This window comes from Sus scrofa, chromosome 15 (assembly GCF_000003025.6).
Source record: "Sus scrofa isolate TJ Tabasco breed Duroc chromosome 15, Sscrofa11.1, whole genome shotgun sequence".
NCBI classification, from domain to species: domain Eukaryota; kingdom Metazoa; phylum Chordata; class Mammalia; order Artiodactyla; family Suidae; genus Sus; species Sus scrofa.
Window position 1 is genome coordinate 46,993,291 of NC_010457.5, and position 19,536 is coordinate 47,012,826.

Consider the following 19,536-nt stretch of genomic DNA (forward strand, 5'->3'; position numbering starts at 1 on the left):
ACTACAGCTCACGGCAATGCCAGATCCTTAACCCACTGATCAAGGCCAGGGATCGAACCTGCATCCTCATGGATCCTAGTTGGGTTTGTTAACATCCGAGCCATGACAGGAACTCCAGCATAGAAATATCTAAAGTCGGAGAGCTAAAGACATGTGAGTGAATCCCTCAGGTTTATGTGGGGTTGCTCTACCAGGAGTGATTTGTTCTTATGGTTACTGTTCCCTACACATAAATTTGTATTGTACATATGATTCACTCCCTTTGCTTTGATTCTACGCTCAAACAATCTTCCAACTTAATTTGATCTCAGCAAGAATTCTTCTCATACAGAAAGAGCAAAGGACAACACTGCAGTTGTACAGTTATCAGCTAACACATTTGAGTTGAGACTTATGTATCAGTATTTTACAAGTCAAGTTAGCTGGGCTCCATCTTAAGAGGCTGGTCAGCTATGAAGGTCCTGGGTCTTTAAAAATCAGGAACCCTGAAACGTGGCAGCAGACAAGTGCTTCTCCCAAGGAACTGGGTGAATTGAATTAAGCCTCACTTGGCAATGGCCCTTTTTTGCTGCCTGTCACTTCAAGTTATATTACATATGTTCAGAACAATCAGGTGATTAGCAGCTTAAATACAGAAAGCCCATACTCTAGAAAGATTTGAATAAGTTTCTCTTTCTTCCTATTAGAGAACTGGTTCATTTGGTCTTGTCAGACTGGGTAAGTTTCAGATCTTTTGGAATCAGGGTTATGGTTCCCAGGTCTATGTTCAAATTCCTCACCATCAGTCCAGAGTTCTGCGAATCTGGAGAAGCTCTACGAGTGATGAGAAATTGGAGAGTGTTCCTTTAAGGCAGGATCATGGAGGGGAGCCAGAGTGTCTAGTGTAGGCATAGCCCCAGGCTACAGTCTGGGGCCCAATTAGCAATGAGCTAAGCAGGGTTTTTGTTTGGCTTAGCAACCACCTGTGCTATCCCCGGGGGCCGTCGGGGTATCTGCAGCGGGCGGCAGGCGGAGGCTCCAATCTCCATCCTCAGCCTTGGTAGCGCTGGCAGCTGCCGCTGTGGCCTCCGTAGGCTCCTGGACCCCTGGCCCTCAGGATCTCCCAGCGATAGGGCAGAGAAGGGAGTGATCCTCGCATAGGGTGGAGGGCCCAGCGTTGAGGAAGGTCCGGCCCAAGTGTCTCCAGGCCGAACGTCCGGAGGGGTCCTTCCGCGTGGATACAGCACCAGAAGGTCCTAGGGTGTGCGGCCTGCGGGGACCCCAAGACCCCTGACCCTGCCCGGGCCTGCCTCCTCCAGATCCTTGCCGGGGCGGTGGATGGAGCCCAGGAGCCTGGCTCCCTGTGGACTTGAGGTTCGGGCAGCAGCCAGGACAGCATTTCAAAGGCCAGAAGATGAAGGTCGCTGTGTTCGACCTTGGGTCTTTCTTTGCCAAAATCTTCAAGACCTCGACGGCGCCCCCAGCAGCCCCCTCGCCGATCACCTCCTCCAGCCACTCCCGAGGCGCTGCCACTGCAGGGCGGGCGGGCTCCGGCGCCGGCACCTCGCTTAGCACAATCCCGACTTTGACCCTCTTTCCTGCCCTGGCGCCCGATTCCCCCTCCACCTCGCGGGGAACGCCAGTCCTGCTACCACAGACACCCGCCCCGCTCCATCCTCTGCTCACCGCCTCCTGCCCCCGGGTGTCCGTCGCGGGCCGCGCGGCAGAAGCAGTAAGGACGCCCTCTCGCTGCCAAGTAGCCCGAGAGCAGCCAAAGTCCAGTCCTCGCCCCAACCCCTGCCCCTGCCCCTGGCCCCCTCCAGCTGCTGCTGCAGCGAGGCCGGCTCCCCCGCCCACCTTGCGGCCGCGGCGCGGCCGCCCACCGGCCCCGGAGGGGTCTGGGCGGCGCTGCCGTCCATCGCGGGCGCCGCTGGCAGCACCAGTGCGGCCGCGAGCCCAAGGAACCCTCGCCCTCCCGGCCCCGGGGAGCGAGAGCCCAGCCCTTGGGTGCCCCCCGGGCCTGGCCCCAAGACCCTGTTCCTCACGCTGCCAGACATCGGCGAGGAGTGGACCTCGGACGGCGACTCGGAGGACGGCAGAGAAGCGTGAGTAGCGCCAGGGGCCAGGCAGGTCGTTCCTGGGTTTGGGCTCCTACCCCTCCACCTGCTACACCTACCGTGCCCGGCGGCGCCCGATACTAAACTGCTGTATTTGCAATAATTTCCACTAACTCAGTTGGGCAACTCTTGCGCTTTCCCCGGTCCTTATTACTTGGCTTTCTGTTTTCCTTCCTTCACCGCTTTCCCCACATCCTTCCTTTCGTTCTTTCCCTTCCTTCCCTCTCCTTCCTTCCTTCCCTCCTTTCTACTCCTTCCCTCTCTTCTCCTTCTTTCTTTTGCAATCTCTCTCTCTCTCTCTTTTTTTTTTTTTTTTTTGCTTTTTATTAAAGTGTGGTTGATTTACATGTTCTTTTCAAACACAGGCAGTGAGAGCCTTTTGCTCAGCGTTCTCAGAGATAATCCTCTGCTGTTTATCAGCGGAGAGGAAGGTGAAGCAGGGCTTGAAGGAAAGGAGGACAAAATTTTCTTTCTTTTCTAACTGAAGCCTTGATTCTTAGATCACCTGATAAGTCTGGTTTCCTTAAGGACTCTGAAAGGAGCTCTGAAGTCCCTTTCTCTGAGGCAGGGTTTGGCAGGTGTGCAGGGTGACCTGATACCCATGTTGGCAGGTATAATTTTAAGAAATGGTGAGACATTGTTCCTTCCTTCTTTGCAAGGGTCAGCTCCAATTCTTACCCTAAGTGAGACTTTTTTCCCTGAGAGACATTGAGTTAATTTATGTTATGTATAACATCATCTGACACAAATGGAATTTGTAATGCTCAGGACACAACTGATCACACCTAAGAGCTCCTATGTTCTTGCCATGGGGCCCTGAGATGCCCCAGAAATGCTGACTGACTTAGCGGGAGCCATCTCACTGGGAACTGGGCGACCCTTAGCTGGCATCTACACACACCATCCTTTCACCACCAAAGGCAGTGATGAAATAATTCCTCTTGTAAAATCTGGGTTGTAGAACTAAGGCAAATTTTATTTTTTAATGAGCAGATGATGTTGCTGTCCTTAATCGGGTACAAATTAATTTTACAAAAAGGTAGTGAAATAGTCAAAGGCAAAGCAGAAAATCCTATTCTGGGATGGAGATTTATACACCGAAGTCTAGTAAAAGAAGAATGGTCAGGCATGCTCACAGAGAAGTTGTAAGTAAGTTGTAAGATGTTTGTTTTCATTTAAAATATCGTGTTTGTGCAACTTAGAACAGATTTACAAGGAGATCCTGCTGAATAGCATTGAGAACTTTGTCTAGATACTCATGTTGCAACAGAAGAAAGGGTGGGGGAAAAATGTAGTTGTAATGTATACATGTAAGGATAACCTGACCCCCTTGCTGTACAGTGGGAAAATAAAAAAAAATATTAAAAAAATAAAATAAAATATCGTGTTTGTGAAACAGATTAAACACCTGATTTTCCCCCCTAAGGAAAATCAATTGCATTTGGATAAGTGGCTAGAATACGTATGCTTAAGGAATTAGAGCTTTGTCATTGGCTACTGGTCCTTAACATTTATGCAATTAATGTTTAATGAGCAAATAGATATACACACTGACCTTAGACTCTAGTCTCAGTGGTTTTTTTCCAATAGGCACTGAAACATTCATCATTCTTGAATATCTTCATCCATGTGTGCATTGTCCAAAAATTCTTGATAGAATTAAGGATAACTTTCTGAAGACACTGTATTTGGCACTGTTTACAGAAGTGACTATTCTGCATTAGCAAAGATATCCAATTTTATTGAAAAGGCAGACATTGAATTTTATACAGTTGCTTTGAGAAGAATAGGCACTGATAGGTATGTTCAAGGAGCTTCCTGATTACGTGCATTAGTTCTCTCTGTGGGGCATCTGACAGACCTTCAAGTACATTAGTTTTCTTTTTTACATATACAGATAGTCATATTCCCTTCCTTTCATATCTCATTTATTTATGTTTGTTAGTCTGAAGTTTACAAAGGGGCAAGGGGAAAGGAAGAAAGTCATTTTCCCTTCAATCTTACAGACCTTTTGCATCTGTATTTTCCCCTCCTGGATATCTGGGGTGGCTCTTTATCATGTTGAGGAAACAAACATCATTTGGATTTAAATTATAGAACTATCACCTTGTCTGTCAGTGTGCAGATAGCTGTTGCTTATTATTAGCCTGTTTGATTATAATAAAATTGTATATTTAGTTTTTTTTTAAACCCAGGGACTTGGAGAATGGAAGGTGACTAAAGTAAGAATAAGAGGTGGGGGTGGGACGTATAGCTAGAGAGTATGTGGATATATGTAAAACAAATGTAAGCAAACCTTGAGAAACATTAATCTAATTTTAAGATCATAATGCTCAGTTGCTCAGTTACAAAGGAAAGACCTCATTCACAGCTTTTTTTTTTTTACATTTGACCTAATTCTGTCCTTGGCCTTCATTAAAACTAAAAATAGTGAAATTAATTTGAGTGGGGACATATACAAAATTTCTTTCAAATCAGAGCCTTTTTAATTTTTCACTAAGATGCTGTGTAACTGTATGAATTTTGATCTCTGATTCATGGATTAAATAAATGAATGGCCCACAGAAGAAGGGTTTGCCCTTTTCATTGCACAAGACATTCTGGCTGCCACATTGGAAGTGAGTTGCCTTCTTTACCTCACTCTCTTGCACCCCCAGATATGTGATCCAGCATGTTTTATCCTCACCTTCACTTCCCTGTGTCTTTCATTTGTAAGCAGCACCTCATTCATGCTGCTTTTCAGTCTCCCTGTCATGTTTCATTGCCTCCTTTTGCAGTTCTAGCTTGAACTACACAATTATCACTTTTTAAAACGCATTATTCTCTGTTCTGCAAGTAGAAGAATTTCTAATAGTAGATAATAATAAGTAGATAAGATAGATCATTGCTGTATATGAATGTTGGTGGATTTAAACCTCATATGGTCAGGAAATATTTACATGTTTTTAAAGTTGTCAGTGGTAACATATATAATCATTGCTTTTTTGAGTGATTGATTCCATTGTAAAAGTCATGTTCATGTAGAAATATTGCATTAACTGCATTCAGGGTTTCTTAACTTGGCTACAGGGACTTAACCGAGTCAGCCCAGAGCTGGAGTGACACTTGACCCAAGAAGCCATTGAGTTGGATTCCAATCTCAACCTTTTGCTAGCTGTGTAATTCTGGGCAAGCTGTTCAGTTTTCCAAATTGGAGATTTTCCACCTTGTTAGGATGGTGCTAATAATGACACTGTCCTCATAGGGATGTTTCAAACATTAATTGAAATAATATTTCAAGTGCCTCACACATGGAGAAATGTTTAAAAATATTATCTGATTATTATCTGCTTCTTATCCCAGAAATGAAAATAGAAAGAATGTTTCACTGAAGAATACACTCCAGGAGAAGAAAACAGTGACAGGAAAAAAAAATTCATTTATATTTATTTACAACTGTAGTAAATGACATATTTTAGACCAATTATGTGGGAGGACAAATGACAGTACACCCTAATCTTTCATCATTTTCCCTGCAAAACTCACAGAGGATAAAGTTTACTTTAATTAGTATTACCACTGGTTGCTGTATAATACCCAGAAGAAAATGTATAGGCTACCCTAGCATCAAAATTTTCATTTTCAGAGACAATGAGGAATAACCAGTAGCATCACAAATCAAATAGCACACAGTCAGGACTTGATATAGCTCTTGCCCATTCCTACCCAGTGACCATATTACTTATATACACATCATATCTTTTTAAAAAATATAAACTCTTTGTCCTGTGACATTTAAGACAATACACCCACAAAAAGCATTTATAAGTGTTTATTAAATAAATAATATCTTCTTCATTAAAAAGTCCACTTTTATGGGTTCCTAATCGTAGAAAATTCTAGAGGAAATTTAAATGTCCTTCTTTAAGGGTAATTGTCTTGGGTCTTTCTGTGTCGTTGTCTTCGAGTTTTCCCAGAGTTAGTAATGCTTTCTGCTGGGACTTTGAATTTCCACAGGGATAAATGATGCTCTCAGTAGATAATAATCATATGACTATTGCTTTCTATTACAGTCATATGACAAGAAATTTCATTAAAAACAGCAATGAACTTGATTTGGTTGTTCATGTCTAGCATTTGCTTAAACCCAAGAAAAGAATTTTGTTCTTAATATCTTATACAGTAGGTTTTTAAGCTCTAAGTTATCTTCTTTGCTTTGTTATTATATTTAAAGTCTCAAAAGTTGAAATTGAGTTATGTTCTGCTATGTATTTTTGTTTTGTTTTGTTTTTTTGTTTTTGTTTTGTTTTGTCTTTTAGGGTCGCACCAGCAGCATATGGAGGTTCCCAGGCTAGGGGTCGAATCAGAGTTGCAGCCTCCGGTCTACGCCACAGACACAGCAATTGCAGATCTGAGCCGCATCTGTGACCTACACCACAGATCAGGGCAACACCGGAGCCTTAACCCAATGAGCAAGACCAGGGATCGAACCTGAGTCCTCATGGATGCTAGTCAGGTTTGTTAACTGCTGAGCCATGACGGGAACTCCTGTTCTGCTATGTATTTAAAAACATACTTCGACTTTTTTCCAATGTAGTAGCTAATGTAATAGTGTATAATACTTGATATGTTCCAGGGCCAAGGCAACAATCCTATGATAAAGGATTTGAATCCTCTCTGGTTGTAAAATGGTAGTAGATAATTTAAATTAGTGTAGTTTGTAGAGCATACCTTTTAAGTCAGATTCTTTGATTCAAATTTCACTTTACGTTTTTTTTCTGGGAATACTTTATACTCAGTAAAGTGTTCACCTAGAGTACCTTACCCTCTTTAAGCTTTTCTCACCCATAAAATGGGAATTAATAATAATACCTATTCAAAGAGCTATTGTCAGCATTATAAGCAATAATATATAAAAGCTTCTCTCTATGGTGATGGGTATCTAAGCACCCAATTAATAGCTAGTGTTGCCAAAATTCGGCCTCTGTACATTGGTGCCCAATTAAATCTTGGAGTTGGAGTTCCCGTCATGGCTCAGTGGTTAACGAATCCGACTAGGAACCGTGAGGTTGCGGGTTTGATCCCTGACCTCGCTCAGTGGGTTAAGCATCTGGTGTTGCCGTGAACTGTGGTATAGGTCGAAGATTCAGCTTGGATCCCCCGTTGCTGTGGCTTGGTGTAGGCCAGCAGCTACAGCTCTGATTAGACTCCTAGCCTGGGAACCTCCATATGCCGCAGGTTCGGCCCTAGAAAGACAAAAAAAAAAAAAAAAAAAAAAATTCTTGGAGTTTATGTGAAGTAGAAAAAAATAGCTTTACTGCTTTGGTAGGCAAAGGGGGCCACAGCAGGCGCCCTCAAGACTGTGTCGTGCCCCTCCCCTGCCCCTGCATGCAGGGGCATGGAGGAGGCTTACTGTGTTAAAGGAGCAGGGCTTCATCAGCTCGTGGACTTTCTTCCCTTTTTTTTTTTTTTTTTTTTTTTTTGCCTTTTCTACAGCCGTTCCTCTGGCATATGGAGGTTCCCAGGCTAGGGGTCTAACCAGAGATGTAGCCACCGGTCTACACCAGAGCCACAGCAACGAGGGATCCGAGCCTCGTCTGCAACCTACACCAAAGCTCATGGCAATGCCGGATCGTTAACCCACTGAGCAAGGGCAGGGACCAAACCCTCAACCTCATGGTTCCTAGTCAGATTCGTTAACCACTGCGCCACAGTGGGAAATCCCTCGTGGACTTTCTTCTGATTGGTTGGTGGTGAGGTAATCAATCGGAATGAGTGTCATCAACCCTCTGGTTCCAACTGCTCTGGGATCCATGTGTTTGTGGGGAGCATACAGTTCACTTCTTCCACCAGGTGGGGGTCTCAGTCTCTGAAAAACAGCTTCAAGGACATGGCTCAGAATATTATCTATAGTCCTTGAGGAAGAATGAACAGTCCTTGATTTTGTTTAATGGCTAAAATATCATTATTTTGTCTTGCTTGACTGTCTCCTTTTTTTTTTCTGCATTTTCTCACTTCTCTGATTAAATTTATTCTTTGACTAAAGTTTTTCTACAGACAAAAGGCAAGCGGAGGACATGGGTAGGGCGTCTATTCTGGGGAGGCTTCATAGGGTCCTGCCAGGTTACACTATTACTGTTAGTTTCTAATTCTCATGATTCTAAATATATATATATATATATATATTTTTGTCTTTTTGCCATTTCTTGGGCCGCTCCCGTGGCATATGGAGGTTCCCAGGCTAGGGGTCTAATTGGAGCTGTAGCTGCCAGCCTACGCCAGAGCCACAGCAACGCAGGATCCGAGCCGCGTCTGCAACCTACACCACAGCTCATGGCAACGCCGGAACCTTGACCCACTGAGCAAGGGCAGGGATCGAACCCACAACCTCATGGTTCCTAGTCGGATTCGTTAACCACTGCGCCACGACGGGAACTCCGTAAATATATTTTTATCTACCACCCACAATCAGCTTCCTTTGTACAAAGCACAGTTTATTGCTGTGATGTGAAGGAAAGGTTAATATATTATTTTCCAAACTTTAATTGGTGACTTGTATTTATAAAATATTTATCTCACCTAAAACCCAGATGGAGCTAGGCTTTTTGAGTAATAAGAGCAATAATTGGAAATGGATCTTATCAGCAATGAGTAGGAAAAGTAAGACTAGCAGTCCAGAGGTTTCAAACAAATTGACAAGATCACATGATTAAGAGAGAAGAAGTCCACAGAATTTGTCAAGGGGTGGGTCGGGAGTTTCAGCCCTAAAGGATGTGTACAATTGGGACATGTAGAGACTGGGGTTTGGGAGGACAGTTCAGGAGATGAAAACTGTGTAAGTAAAAGCAAGGAAGTACAAAATGACATGTCATCAAAGGATTTCAATTTGTTAGAAGTGTAGTGTTTGTGAATCGGTATTAAGAGAAAACTAAGGAGAGCCTTGGATACCCGACTCTGTTTAGTAAACACTGGAAAAGCCACTACATGTTTTTTAGGCAGAGAAGTGGCAAGAAGGCTGAGCTTTAGAAGGACTGAACTAATGCACAGGAGAGGGTAAAGGCAGAGAATAGCAGAGAGATTCTACAATAATCTGCCTGTGTGTGAGGCTTGGGGGTGGGGGTGGGGAATGGGGAGGGGCTGGGAATGAAGATGACGCAGATAAGGATATTGGATGATAAACAGCACAAGACTTGGCATTGAATTGGTGAGGGTGAAGGAAGCAAGAGTCGATAATTTTATGGGTTAGTCAAGTAGGGACACAGAAGTGTGGGCTTGTCAGGTAGATGAGGAATTCACTTGGAGGTACACATTGAGTTGAAGTCTTAGGTAAACATCTGCAGAAGGTTGGCAGGCAGAGAGCTGGACATGCATGAGTAGAGCTTGGAAGAAAGATCAGGGCTGGAAATATAAATTTGGCAGCTTTCCATATACAGTTGATGGTAAAGATACACAGCAGTTACAAATTACATAACAACTTACATAATTACACACTGTGCAAGATACAGAATGTTGTTTATTCTTGTTGCTAGGTGTTTTCAGATCTTCTAAAACTAGAGATGTCTTCTTTCTGTGCTAGACCAGTGCTTTTCAACATGTGTTAATTAACTGTTAGCAGTTATCACTTACCTGTTACCAGTTCATGATAAGATAAGTACGGAAAGGGAGAATAAGTGTTTAGAAAAGTCGCTAGCAATTGACAGAGTAACTTTGTCTATTGACTGACAACAGAACTTTTGGACTTGTATTTTCTGCATCTTTCTTTCCATTTTATTTTCTATTAATTTATTCTGACTATACTTAAAAAGTATACATCCACAATGAATAATTTTTTTGGAAAAAATTTTAAATGGTTAGAGGTAACAATAGTTTGAGAAGCACCAAAATAGACTACTTAGATACCTTTAGGGCACAACTAGCAAGAAATTTCTGGATATCAAGAGAGAAAAAAACTGCTAAATGATTTTACTCTTCTAAGATACAGGGCTAAGCAATATTTGAAACTATCCTCTGATTAAATATGAGATTCTTTTTTTTTTTTTTTTTGGTTGTACCCTCAGCATGCAGAAGTTCACCACCACAGCAGTGACCTCAGCCATAGCAGTGACAACACCAGATCCTTAACCTCCAGGCTACCAGGGAACTCCAAAGATGAGATTCTTTAAACTATTCAAATGATATAGAGTTGAGAATATGTTCTATTAGAAATGTTTTTGGGAGCTGTGGCTATGGGGATACCCAGAATCCACTGCTCAAAAGGAAGGTGTTTCTCATACTTACTATTACTTTTTTTTTTTTAAGTTGTACATAGTGACCACATCAGAGCTCTCATAATTCATTCACCTTGATGGCAACTTCTCTCAAAGAGCCCAGTTTACAGGAGTTCCCCGTTGTGGAGCAGCAGAAATAAATCCAACTAGGAACCATGAGGTTGCTGGTTGATCCCTAGCCTTACTCAGTGGGTTAAGGAACTGGCATTGCCATGAGCTGTGGTATAGGTTGCAGACGTGGCTCAGATCTGGCATGGCTGTGGCCATGGCCGGCGGCAATAGCTCCAATTGGACCCCTTGCCTGGGAACCTCCATATGCCGTGGGTGTGGCCCTCAAAAGAAAAAAAAAAAAAAAGCCCAACTTACAAACACACAGAATGTCCAAACAAAAGTGACTTTTGACAGGAAATGTACAGACATGACACACTCTCTTTAGTTGCCCATCTGTAGTCTTTCTGGAAGAGTCCCTGACTATGACTAATAACATAACGTGTTAATCCCTCTCTTGAATTGAATAGGGCAGTGGTCCTACGATCCATCAAAATAATTTCCCATATTTCAAGTTTAATTTCCATTGAAAGTTCACATTCTGCCATGGCTGGAAACTAAAACCAGGTTATCTGGGATCACCTCATCTTTATCTTAGGCTCGAGCCTCCTTCTGGTGGTGCTTTTGTGGGACCAGGACATTTGGTGGTGGGGAGGAACCCACTTGTTCTTTGATAACCTGTTTCTTGCCGAATCCACTGAAATATCCAGAATCTCATCTTGTGCTGTATAACCCAGTTCTCGTGCACTTATCCGCAAATGCCCTTCAATTAGGAGTCTCCCTTACTTCTGTGGTACTTATGGGAAACTCTGGGAACAGCCTGCTGCTCTCATACCAGCATTACTGGTTGCATGACTTCCAGGAGGATGCCAGCCCACGCCACACAGACATTCTTTTTTTCTGGAATTCTCCCACCTTACCTAAGTTCTACAGAAGGATCAGGGCACTCTCATGCCTTACCTCACAAACCTCCACTACACCCAACCTCTGAATTTCGTGCCTCTGAATCAGTTTGTAAGGGCATCGTCTAGGCACCCCTTAGTGCTCAATACCTAATCAGGGCTCCCCCAGCCCATGGGAATAAGAAAGGACACTCCTTCCATTAATTTGCTGTGGTGGAAATCAGGTGAAGGGCTGGCTAGATTTAGCCATCTCTTGCTTCCTGGCTGGGTGCCTTGTATAGGGCAGAGCATCCCTGATGGACTCTTTGGCTTTGGAGGGGCCCCTCAAGTCACGACCTCCGCCCCCTAACCTCCCTGAGATTCCCTCTCTCAAAAATATGGAAAATCTTAGAGTTCCTGTTGTAGCTCAGTGGGTTAGGAATCTGACTAGTATCCATGAGGATGTGGGTTCGATGCCTGACCCCACTCAGTGGGTTAAGGATCTGGCTGGTGTTGCCATGAGCTGTGGTGTAGGTTGCAGACACCACTTGGATCTAGTGTTGCTGTGGGTGTGACGTAGGACGGCAGCTGTGGCTCTGATTTGACCCCTAGCCTGGGAACTTCCATATGCCATGATGAGGTCTTAAAAAATAAAAGGAAATCTGAGCCTATGAAATCTCCCTTCAGAGGATTGGCAAGAACCTGCCTGATATATCTGTTTCCTCCTAAATCTTTTTCTATGCTAAAAATTCATAATCATGCACGTTTAGGCTTCACACACAAAAAAGTTGTAAACCAACTATAATGGAAAAAACAAAAATCATTTAAAAAAAAGCAACAATAACATAAAAATCAAGAAAAAATCTGCACTCTCCACTTTCTGAAACAATAAGTAAAAAAGCCTTGGAGCACTCTGTGTGGGAAGGGACAAAGTAAAACGAAAACACTAGGGGAAATGTATCAGTTAGCAGTTAAAAATACTTTATCACATACTCTTCCCGTACAGAGAACACTTTTCCCCTCTTACCAGTGCAGTGAAGACACTTGTTTAATTCAACAATAGTCAAATCACATACCTCTTTGGATAGGAATAATTTTGCAGTCCATAAGCAAGAATCTTGCTTTATTTATTTATTTTTTTTTGGCAACTTGTGTGGCATGTAGAAATTCATGGGCCAGGCAGCGATCCCAAGCCACAGCAGCAACCTGAGCCAGGCAGTGACAATGCCTGATCCTTAACCCATTGAGCCACCAGAAAACTCCAAGAATTTTGCTTTGTAATAAAAAATTATCCGAACATTTTATGGTCCTAGGAGTACTAGGTATTATATGCATATTAAATAGAATGTGATTTCATTAAATACTATATGTTATCCATTAAATAAATAAATAAATACTATTCATTAAATATGTGTTGAAAAATTCAAAACTTGCCCATTTATTCTTGAAAGGTGGAAACAGTCAATGAAGACACCATGTTTTATAAAGCACAGAAACTAAATAAAGCCTTTGACATGGTTAAATATCTGGTTGTATATTTAAGTCAAGCTAAGACTTTCCCTATTCTTATTTAATAGACAGATTATTACGGATAAGTTGACCTTAAAAATGTTATTCTCATGTGCATATATACATATATATCCTTCTTAGGATCATTATCTTCTTAAATTTATTATAACGCCAGTAAGGAGGATGAGGACAAGTCTCAGCTAGGAGCTCACAAGTTACATCAGGCTTTTAATGCTAATAATTATATTTCAGGGAGTGTCAGGTTGAAATGGGGATTTATATAAAAATGCAACATTTCATTCAAATTCCCAACATGGGACAGTGAAGTCTTAGAAACCACTCCTGTGCATGCATGGTTTGGGGGGATTTCATGAATCTCTAAAACAAGTATAGAAGTAGGATTTTTTTTTTTTTCCGGCCACAGCAATGACAATGCCAGATCCTTAACCCACCGAGCCATGAGGGAACTCCCAGGTAGGAATTTCATTTCCATTTTTTATATGAAGAAATTGAGGCTGCAAAGGGATAAGAAATGGTTTAATTCCGTATGGTTAATATGTGGGAAAATGAAAGATTCAGATTAAAGCAGTCATCTTTATGATCCATGCATATATGTAACCAAATGTTTTAATGACTTAGTGGTAAGGATTAAAATCTACTTCCAAGGGAATTAGTAGTATTTTTCTTGGAAACAAACAAGTCTCAGAAATTATACTCTTTCCAATAAAAATAAGTTTGAAAAATAAAATTCATGTTAATAAGTAATCTAAAAGTATCTTCCTCAAAATAATATTCCTATTAATATTGATAAGGAGACCAAAATTAAAGCTTACTTTTGTTCGTGTTGAAGTACAGATAATGAATACTTCTATCGTAAAACTATGATTTCTTTAAAATAGAAGCATTAGTTTTGCCATTGTTCTTCTGATTATATATGTGTTTCTTATAAATGATTTTGTGTATATTTAGTAGTAAATCAAATTTTCTCTTCATACAAGTAAGGCAGATAATTAGCAAGCATCGTCTTACTAGAAAAAAAAATGGAGAAGAAGCAATTAGATATGGCCCTTAGTAGGGGAAAGGATAGATGTACACATTAGCATTTTCTTAATTAGACCTTTCACTTAAGGGTTTAGCAGAAGCCTTATAATTAAATATTGACAATGGTAAGAGTATGTAGATGAAGGTGAAAGGGATAGTCTTGGTAATACTCCATTTTAAAAATGCTAATCACTGACAAAATTAAGTCCCAAATTTCTTGGTTCAGACCTCACAACTGAGGCTGAGGTGAAGGACCATGATTTTAGGACTTCCCATTGTGGCACAGTGGAAACAAATCCAGCTAGTAACCTTGAGGTTTCGGGTTCAATCCCTGGCTTCGCTCAGTGGGTTAGGGATCTGGCGTTGCCATGAGCTGTGGTGTAGTTCGAAGACGTGGCATGGATCTGGCATTGCTGTGGCTGTGGTGTAGGCTGGCAGCTGTAGCTCCATTTGGACCCCCTAGCCTGGGAACCTCCATATGCCGTCAGTGTGCCCCTAAAAGGACAAAAGACAAAAAGAAAAAAAAAGTCTTTCAGCTAGATGTTATTAAAACAAAACAAATATAAACAACTACAGAACCCTCTGTGGAACACCTTGGTACACAATACTTTTTTCCTTCCTATAATGAGGAAAATGTAGTTTTGCCTTTATTTTAGCCAAGGATTGAGCTGTGCTTAAAGGAAATGTGTCTTACTACATTCCAGAGCTCATGGTTTTTTAAGGTCGATATGAAATTCAGTTTAGGATTGGAATGTCTATCTTTATTATTTAATGTACTTCAGTTGTTTATTTGGTTAATATTGACACTGAGCTTAGCACTCTATGTGTGTGTGTGTGCCCGCGCGTGCGCGCGCGCGCGCATGCATGCACACTCCAAATACACTTCTAAGCCATATGTTCTGTTGGAAACTTCTGTTTTTGTACCACGGTGAAAACATGCAGTCCTGCTTTCACGGTGAATTGTTCTTGCATTAAAGAATTAGGGGGAAATGTATAATTTATTGAAGCTCCCCTCAGGAGATGAATGGTGACTGCTATCACATATTGTGCAAAATTTCAATAGAAAAATTCCCTTAATTCTGCTTCTAACTGTGGTAAACTAGATTGTTTTAGAAAAGCAGCTAGAAAACCTGAACAATAAATAAAAACCACTCAAGGGTTACGGTAAACTGGAAATAAACCAACCTCACAGGGCCTGAAACCCAGATTTAAATCTTCTTAATTCCTGATTGGATTACGATGATTTGCGATTGCTAGAGCCCCCAGCCCTGTCTGCTGTAAGAACTGTATTTAATTCCCTCTGTATTTAAGATGTAAGCAAAAACTATACATTGTTCATCAGAGACAGAGTTTAGGGAGTTCTCATCGTGGTTTAGTGGTGGTAAGGAACCCATGGACTAGGATCCATGAAGATGTGAGTTCGATCCCTGGCCTTGCTCAGTGGTTAAGGATCTGGCATTGTGGTGAACTGTGGTGTAGGTCACAGACACCGCTTGGATCCCACCTTGCTGTGGCTGTGGTGTAGGCCTGCAGCTGTAGCTCGGATTCCACCCTTAGCCTGGGAACTTCCACATGCCATTGGTGCAGCCTTAAAAAGAAAAAAAAAAAAGACACTTTAAATATATAAGATTATAGAAATGTTGAATACAAATGTATGAAGTGTTTGTATATGCAAATTCTAATGAAAAGAAAACTGGAGTAGCTTTAATAACATCAGACCAAGCAGACTTCATTTTATTTATTTATTTCTCTTTTTAGGGCCACACCCACAGCATATGGAGTTTCCCAGGCTAGGGGATTGGAGCTGTAGCCTCTGGCCCATACCACAGCCACAGCAACACCAGATCCGAGCCACATCTGTGGCCTACACCACAGGTCACGGCAACACCAGATCCTTAACCCACTGAGCGAGGCCAGGGATCAAACCTGCAACCTCATGGTTCCTAGGAGGGTTCTTTTCCACTGCACCACAATGGGAACTCCCAAGTAGACTTTAAAACAAGAATTAGTGGAGGTAGCAAGGGCTTCTTTCTAAAGATTAAAAGGTCAATTTATTAGAAGATTTTAAATTTGTAGGCACCAATAACGGTTTTAAAAATATACATAGATACATCTATTTTTGACAGACCTGGAGCAGTCAACATCTGCTGCTAAGGTTTCCACTACAGAGGCAAGAAAAAGTGTTTCATGATTTCTTGCCTTTTGATTGTGGTGGCCAGATTGAATGAGGACATACAGGAGGAGAAAAATTTTAAATTCAGAAATGATTAAACTAATAATTTCTCTTTCTGCTATCTCTTTTCAGAAATAGCATGTCTCTACGTTTTAAAACTTTTTAATATGCTTTGCTAAATATAGTGAGTTTGGTTTCTCCATATTATTTGCCAAGGGCTCAGAGGGGTGTGCCCTGCATAGAACATTGAAGTATAGTGTTGAATAAGCTTTCTCACCAACAGCTTGCATTAGAATGTTGGTTCTGCCATTCCATCAATTTCTTTATGCCTCAGTTTACCAATCTGCAGAATGGCACTAATAGTTGCGGCCCCTTCAAAGAATTACCGTGAAGCTTAAATGTGCTAATTTTATGTCAAATACTTAAAACAGGGTGTGGTAAGTGAGAAATGTTGGTGAATATAGTTATAGAACATATTTTGTATATCTATGTCTATAAGAGATGCTCTTAGAACATCTTTAAGAAGAACTTCAACAGAAGCTGCAAGTTAGTAGTTCTGAGATGAATCCCAGAAAAAATAAGCTTTTGAAGTCAGGCTGGACAGATCTGCATAAAACTGCTTACCCTTGATAATTTACTTTATGTTTCTCATACTTGGTTTTCTTTTCTGTACCAAAAAAAGAAAAAAGTAGTCACCTTGACTTGCTGGGTTGTGAAGTTCTGAAGGAAAATATGTAGGCCCCCGACCCCCTTTGCCTGCAGAAGTGAAAGCCTTTCATCCATGGAGGATGTTAGTATCTTGACACTCTCTGTTGGCTGTGCATGCAAGATATTGTTCACTGAAATAGTCATTTCTGATCTAAACAGGAAGCCACATCTAAAATGAAAGTTCACTAAATCCTAAATATTGCAAAAACATAATGGAATTAACATCTAGCTGGGCATGGTTTTCAAAGTGATAAAAGGAGTGACATCTAGTGGCTTTCTGGTAGTACTGCATTGCAGGCATTTTTTTCTTTTTTTCTTTTTCTTTTTCTTTTTTGGCTGCCCTGAGGCACATGAGGTTCCCAGGCCAGATCCAAGCCTCAGTTTCGGAGCAATGCTGGATCCATGCCACTGTGGGAACTCCTGCAGGCATTTCAGTTTTAAGGACTTGGCTCTCATAATTAGGGAGCCATGGTACATCCAAAATCCATAGGGCAGGCCAGCAGACTGGAGACCCAGGGGTTTCGGTTCCAATTCAAGTCCAAAGGCGAACGAACTGCTAGCCAAATTCCTTCTTGGTCTTCAGATCCAGAGGACATGCCCCCAAGATCGAGATGACATTTTAGGGGATTCCTAAGTGTAGCAGGCCTGTGGGAGGAGTATAAATAATGTGTGGCCAGAAGGGGATTATGGCAGAGTAAAGAGGCCTGCACATTCTTTGAGCCCCTTCTCATTGAGAGGGGCGCGATGTCTTCTAACACTTTGAATCTGCAACTGCTTTGATAATGGAGTGCAATAGAAGTGACACTATGTCTGCTTTGGCCCAGCCTGCAATAGAACTGACAGCTTCTGCCTTGGTTTCTTGGAGCAGCCCGAGGAGTTCTGACTATTTGGGGAGGTCTTGAGACTACATGGGAGAAGGGCCCAGCTGCGCTCAGCCTTCCAGGATCCCCACAGCCCGAAGTGATGTGATAAGTAGGGGAAACCCTCTTGAAGCCTCCGGCCCAGCCCAATGGCCAAGTAAATAGCACTGAATAACCCAGATCAGTGATATATAGAGCGGCAGAATCACCCAGCCAAGTCTTCCTGGAATTCCTGAAATAGGTGGCTTGTGAGCATAACCAAAGGATGGTTGTTTTAATCCTGGAAGTTTGGGGTGGTTTGTTAAACAGTAATAGATACCGGGGACATACACACATGTCACATCCTAGCTGAGTGACCTCGAACATGGTATGTGAGGTGTCTGCCATTGGTATCTTCATCAGTGAAATTGGATACTAGTAGCTATTTATCACGGGTGTGAAAAAAAAAATAAACAAAATAAGCAAAAATAAACATATAAAGCAGCCAGCATATGTTTGTATCATAACATTCTTATTTACTTTTTTTTTCCTGTCATTTCTTTCATATAAATAGTATTTACAGATATGTGTTAGATACCATCAGTTACACACACACACACACACACACACACACACACACTCACCTCCTGCATGTATACATCCATGTGTGTATCAGGACTTTAAATCTCACTAATTTTAGAATTGGTAACCACTTACTACTTTAAAACTGATGGTTGATAAATGTGGTAAGGATCCTAGTATCCTTAGTTCAAGAAATGGATTATTATTTTGCTGTTGGTGGTGGTTTCTTATCATCATCTTAGGGTTATCCATCGAAAGTGAGATTCAAAAAAAATAAATTGGTTTTCCACTATTAAATGGACATGGTTTACCACCATAAATGCAGAGCACTGAGTAGGAGGAATGGCTTCTCTGTACCAATTCGGACTTAGAAGGCCTCGCATCTCAAAGGAGAAGGGATAGGCAGGGCAGGCTGGAAAGTATATCAGCGTCCACTTTATTCACTGTAATTATTAAGACTCTCTTAATGGGGAAAGGCATGCCATAGGTAGTATCCACTTTTGGACATCTTGCTTTGAAAGTATATTTTACTTCAGCAAACTCACTCTTACTTCTTTTAGCTTATGGAAATGGTGGCTTGGCCATTTTGCCATCTCACAACACGGAGTCTGGTGACTCTCGTCCTGGTATAAATGTATAACTCCAAGATTGAAACAAGCACATATTAATAAACCAAAACATAGATATGCTCTATGGTTTGTAGAAAAGTTATTGGACTGTATGAGATAAAGCATCTATTTGAAGATGGAGAGACTGGACATGACAGAAAACAAATCTTCCGTGCCTAGACCCAGAGTTCCTGTTAATCAGATTAGCTATCTTGCACTTACCAGGTTGAGACTTCAATTTTTTTTTTTTTTTTTTTTTTTTAAGCTCTCCCTCCACTTACCTCAACCCCACCCACCACTTCGCACAACTAGGAATTTTTTGAGGGAGGAGGGCAGAGGGTGAAATCGTCTGTAGTGTTCTTGGCCTCTCTCCTAGTCATTAAAATTCTATTTAAAAGAATGAAGGGAATTCCCCTTGTGCTGAAGCGGAAATGAAGCTGACTGGTATCCCTGAGGATGCGGGTTCAATCCCTGGACTCTCTCAGTGGACGGGAGATCCTGAGTTGCCCTGAGCTGTGGTGTAGGTGGCAGAGGAGGCTCCTATTCTGCATTGCCCCAGTAGCTACAGCTCCATTCAACCCCTAGCCTGGAACTATGCCACCGGTACGGCCCTAAAAATAAACAAACAAACAAATAAATACATAAATAAATAACAGCAAACACCTGTCTGGGCAAACCCCGGGGAAGGGGTGGGAAGGTCGGATCAGTGTATCTGACGCCCAGAGAAGGCGGTGGGGCCAAGAAGGTACCAAGAGGCCGAGCAGCCTGCGGCGGAAGCTCAGGGCACTGTACTCTGAAATGTGGC

General features: G+C 41.9%; 1 protein-coding gene across 1 annotated transcript in view; it reads left to right on the top strand.

Annotated features, from left to right (window-relative positions):
• The window catches only part of FAM149A (family with sequence similarity 149 member A), a 42,585-nt gene continuing 25,108 nt past the window's right edge, over nucleotides 2,060-19,536 (top strand). The window contains exon 1 of the mRNA XM_013984058.2: nucleotides 2,060-2,084. The gene's annotated coding sequence lies outside the window, so the exon portion shown is untranslated. The remainder of the gene's footprint in view (nucleotides 2,085-19,536) is intronic.